Raw genomic sequence first — 5,275 nt, forward strand, 5'->3', positions numbered from 1 at the left:
CCCTTCCCTCCCCCCCACACTCCCCCCGTGTGAGCAGTGCCACCCCCTGTCCCCATGCCATCCCAGGTGCCCCCCAGGTGCCCCCCAGGCTGCAGTTTTGCCCCCATTGGAGTCACTGCAGGGCTGAGCCGCTGTCCTGAGCGCTGCCCGGGCACCCAGAGCCCCTGGGAGAGGCACGGCTGGGTCAGGGGGGCTTGGGAGGGCACTGCCAGGGCAAGGGGGGCTTGGGAGGGCACTGCCAGGGCAAGGGGGGCCTCTCCTGCCCCTCCATCCCCTGCTGGGCACCGCTGCAGCCCCATTGCTGCAGAGCAGGGCACGGCCTGGGCGCCCCCACAGCCCTGGGGGCAATGTCACCTCTTGCCACCCCACGTCAGGGGCCAGCACCACCCATCCCAGCCCGGGCCCTGCAATCCCCCCCCGGCCCCAAACTGGGGTTCCCTCCCCACTCTTGGCACCCCCTGCCCCTCGGTTGGCTTTGACCCCCAGCCCAGCCCGGCCCTGGGGGTGGTGGGGGGCAGAGCAGACCCCCGGGGTGGCTGTGGGGTGTGACAGGAGGGGGTGCTGGGCCTGGCATCGTCCCCACCCCGCCCCACAGCGCCCCTGTCCCCTCCCAGCTCTGCTGAAGTGCACTTCCCGTGCCCCTGAGCTTTTCACTTGTGCCGAAGCCGTTTGAATTCCCTTCCCCTTTCCCTTTTCCCCATCCCATCCACCTCAACCCCGTTGTTTGTAAAACACCCAAAAACCGAGCAAATAAAACTGTGTGAACAACCAGCCTGGAGGCACCGAGGGTGGGAGGCTGGGAGGGTGGGGGTGGCAGGTTTGGGGTGGGTTCTGCTGGTCCCTCCTTGTGTGGGCAGGGGATGGGGGGAGAGTGGGGTCTGGGGCACCCAGGAGGTGGGAGGAAAGGGATGATGCTGCCCAGGTGAAGGGGATGTGCCTGCCAGGTAAAGGGGAGGATGGCCGAGCTCTCTGTCCATCCCCAGGCTGGTTCAGGTCCTTCTTCTGCCCAGGGCTGGGATTCCAGAGCTCTGTCCTGGAGCAGAGAGGGGTCTGGGGCAGGATGCTGGGAGGAAAGGGATGATGCTGCCCAGGTAAAGGGCACATGGATGCCCCCAGGTGCCATCACCACGTGGCCAAGGGGCTCTGTCCATGCCCAGGCTGGTGCAGGCCCAGGGCTGGGATTCCAGGGCTCTCTCCTGGGGCAGAGAGGGGTCTGGGGCACCCAGGAGGTGGGAGGAAAGGGGTGATGCTGCCCAGGTGAAGGGGACATGGATGCCCCTAGGTAAAGGGGATGTGGCTGCCCAGGTGAAGGGGGGATGCCCCCAGGTGCCCTCACCACATGGCCAAGGGGCTCTGTCCATGCCCAGGTCCTTCTTCTGCCCAGGGCAGGGATTCCAGGGCTCTCTCCTGGGGCAGAGAGGGGTCTGGGGCACGCAGGAGATGGGAGGAAAGAGGTGCCCAGGCAAAGGGGCCATGGATACCCCCAGGTGCCATCACCACGTGGCTGTGGGGCTCTGTCCATCCCCTGGCTGGTGCAGGTCCTGTTTCTGCCCAGGGCTGGGATTCCAGGGCTCTCTCCTGGGGCAGTGGGGCCTCAGCCCTCGCCGGTGCCAGCCCAGGTGCCAGCACACGCCCTGAGGCGGGCGTGGAGAGCTCCTGGCTCCTTGGCATCACCTGTGGACTTTGGCTCAGCCCCAGGGTAGAACAGGCTCTGCTCACCTGCCCGGAAACGCAGAGCAGCCTGGCAGCCACGGGCAGCAGCCACTGAGCCCAGGCCAGGGAGTGCCAGCCCCGGGCACCAGGAGGGTGAGTGGGGCACCAAGGGGGTAAATGGGGCACCAAGGGGGTGAATGGGGCACCAAGGGGGTGAGTGGGGCACCAAGGGGGTAAATGGGACCCCCAGCAGCCACAGCTGGGGCGAGCTGGGCTCTGTCTGACACCAGTGCCATGTTTGGGTGGCAGTGGGGCTGGGAGGAATGGGACAAGCACAGGGATGTCCCCAGGGACAGGGCTGAGTGCCTGGCACGTGCCAGGTCTGGGCATGGCAATGTCACCCGCCCCACCGGGATCCAGCCAGATCCAGGCACCAAGGGCACCAGGGACGCTGTGGCACAGCCCTGCCTTTATCCTGGCACCTGCCCGAGGTGCCCAGAGCAGGTGGCATGTCCCCTGCTGCGAGGAGCTGGGGCTGCCAGTGCCAGGGCTGCTGTGGCAGGAGGGCAAGCACGGGGTTATCAGCTGGGAGCCCCCGTGGGGTGACAGGAGAGCCTGGCACAGGGCGCTGCTGCCATCCCCTCCTCTGCCACGTCCCTCCCTGGGGGGAGAGCTGGCCGTGGAGGTTCTGCTGAAGCTTCAGGGCTCCTCAGTGCCGTTCATGGAGGGACAGCAAGTGCTGGAGCAAGGTCTGTGTGCGGCTGCATGGCCACACCGCCGCGGCACGCTGGGGCACTGGCACATGGGTGCTGGCACGTTGGTGCATCAGGGCATCAGAGCCAAGGGCAGCCCCCCGGGCATGGGCCCAGCAGCTCAGGAATTTGGGGACAGGGCACTGAGCCCAAGGTGGTTCTTGGAATTGCCCAGATCTCCCTGTGCTGAGCTTATCAGGGCCCTGCAGCCACCCCCTCACCCCCCCACACCCCAGAGCTGCCACACCTCGGCAGGCAGAGCTCAGCTGGCAGCCCTGGGGACATGGGGACCCCTGCCCTGCCAGCTCCATGGACTGTAAGTGCTGCCTGCGGGGGGCTGAGGGCAGTGCCAGGCGCGGGGGGGACGCTGTGTGCCCCTGGCATGGTGGCACTGAGGGTGGGCAGGGATGGTGGCACTGAGGGATGGTGGCACTGAGGGATGGTGGCACTGAGCGTGGACAGGGATGGTGGCACTGAGGGATGGTGGCACTGAGGGATGGTGGCACTGAGGGATGGTGGCACCGGGGGTGTGCAGGGAGGGCTGGCACTGTCTGGGGTGGGCACCAGAGGGACGTGGACACGTGCTGGGGTGTTTGTGTGCATCAGCCCATCCTGGGGCAGCCCTTGGCTCAGGGTGGGCACAGGGTGGGTGTGTAGCCCTGTGCAGAACCCTCAAGCTGGGGGGACCCTGGAAATCACCCCAGATGTCTCCTTATGGGGGGGATCCCATGCCAGACTGGTGGCACTGTCATCTGCTGTGCCCAGCACCTCTCATGGGGCTTGGCTGGGCTGGGGACAGTCCAGAACAGGGGATTTAGAGCCCCTGCAGTCCCACAGCTCCAGAGGGAGCTGAGGGAGGTGAAATGTTTTGGGTGCAGCTCTGGGAGGGGCCGTTCTGCTTGCGTGGAGCCCTGATAAGAGCCCAGCTGGTTTCTGTGTCCCTGCTCCCCTCCTGTGCCAGCGTTCCCAGGGGAGGGGGATCCCTTTGGAGCTGGGATTTCAACCCTCCCAAACATGGTAAGAGGCGTGGGCAGATGGTTTTCATTGTCCTCGTCACTGGGGGCAATAAAAGAGCGAGAGTGAATCACAGCAGGGGAATTAACAGGTAAATGCAGCTTCAGGAAGAGAGGCTGAGGCACCAGGGCTGGGCACAGCGCTGGGCAGCAGCTCCAGCGGTGAAACACCACCCGGGGCTGGCCAGGATGTCCCAGCTAATGAGACCCCCGTGCTCCTGCCCCAGGAAAGGTTTAAAAAGCTCCTGGCTGGGAGTGTTGTGGGAGGGAGGATGGAGCAGCCTGCGAGGGCTGGAGAGCACCAGAATCGCTGCAGGAAGGAGGGAGGCAGGGACAGAGTGCTGGGGATGAGCCAGGGATGCTCGGGATGCTTGGGATGCAGGGAACACCGGGCACCTGCCTCACCTGGGCCAGCTCACGCTGAGCTCTGCTTGCCAGGACTGTGGCCCCAGGGCTGTCCCTGCTGTCACCGTGGCCTTGCTCCAGTTTTGCTGCACGTTCCCAGGAGGCTGTGAGTGCCCGGGAATGGTGCCCAGCAGTGACACACCCCGACCTGCCTGGGCTCCCAGGTGAGGGCAAAGCCGTGGCTACACCTCGGCAAATCTGGCACAGGACGTGGGGCTGCCTGTGACCCTGTTCACAGGGGTCTCAGGCTGAGGGAAGAGACGAGGATCTGACTCCATGTTTCAGAAGGCTTGATTTATTATTTTATGATATATGTTACAATAAAACTCTACTAAAAGAATAGAAGAAAGGATTTCATCAGAAGGCTAGCTAAGAATAGAAAAGGAAGGAATGATAACAAAGGCTCTGTCTTGGACTCTCTGTCCGAGCCAGCTGGGCTGTGATTGGCCATTAATTAGAAACAACCACATGAGACCAATCACAGATGCACCTGTTGCATTCCACAGCAGCAGATAATCAATGTTTACATTTTGTTCCTGAGGCCTCTCAGCTTCTCAGGAGGAAAAATCCTAAGGAGAGGATTTTCCATAAAAGATGTCTGTGACAGTGCTGCCTCCAGGCACAGCTCGTCTGCAGGTGACATGTGTGCCACCAGTTCTGCAGCCAGGGATGGCATGTGTGATGAGGTGGCAGCTGCTGTCTCATGGGGACCCACCTGTGCTACCCCTCCCTGTCTGGGATCTGCTGTTCCAGGATTGACCCCGAGGCTGGGGCTGTTCCCTCCTGCCCTGTGTGCCCCAGGGGGTTAAAGTCCCCTCGTTTTATGAGCCATGAAACTGTGTTTATGACCCCAGTTTCTAGAGCTGGGCTATTTGGAGGCTCCTTTCTGTAAATGGCACGAGAAGCTATTCCATGCAGGAGTGGCCCTGGCCTGGCACCACCTCTCCCTGCCCTGTGCACGTGGAGAGGCCGAGGCTGTTGGTGCCCAGCTGGATGTGGTGCCACCAGGAGCTTGTGGCTGAGGTCCTGCTGTGGCAGAGTGTTGGGGGCAGGACGGTCGGGACGGATGGAGACGAGAGATCTCTGCAGCCAGGTCTGGAACTTGGGGTTTATTGCAAAGGGCCTGGGTGCAGGGCCCTGCTGGGAGCTGCCAGCCACAGCTCGGAGCAGGCCTGAGAGAGGAGAGCGGTAGAGAGGATGAGAGGGTAAGAGAGTAAAAGAGGCAAGAGAGCCAAAGCATAAGAGAATAAAAAAGGTGAGAGAGTAAGAGGGGCAAGAGAGCGAAGTTCCCGTTACAATACAATAAATCTTCTTCTGTGTTGAATATTCTAATTCTCACTAACCAATCTAGTACAAGACACAAATCCTACAGCATTTCCATACAGCCTATAAGAATCATTACATTACCATACTGTGTTACATTTTAAACCCTAAAAACTCCTCTTTGGGCCC

General features: G+C 62.2%; 2 protein-coding genes across 2 annotated transcripts in view; both read left to right on the forward strand.

Annotated features, from left to right (window-relative positions):
• The window catches only part of PALM (paralemmin), a gene marked incomplete at its 5' end in the record, with an annotated part of 14,136 nt that overhangs the window by 8,097 nt on the left and 764 nt on the right, over positions 1-5,275 (forward strand). The gene's annotated exons all lie outside the window — the stretch shown is intronic.
• Positions 3,342-5,275, forward strand: part of MISP (mitotic spindle positioning) — a 6,587-nt gene continuing 4,653 nt past the window's right edge. The window contains exon 1 of the mRNA XM_005428539.2: positions 3,342-3,422. The gene's annotated coding sequence lies outside the window, so the exon portion shown is untranslated. The remainder of the gene's footprint in view (positions 3,423-5,275) is intronic.

The sequence above is a fragment of the Geospiza fortis genome, unplaced genomic scaffold (assembly GCF_000277835.1).
Source record: "Geospiza fortis unplaced genomic scaffold, GeoFor_1.0 scaffold241, whole genome shotgun sequence".
Taxonomy (NCBI): domain Eukaryota; kingdom Metazoa; phylum Chordata; class Aves; order Passeriformes; family Thraupidae; genus Geospiza; species Geospiza fortis.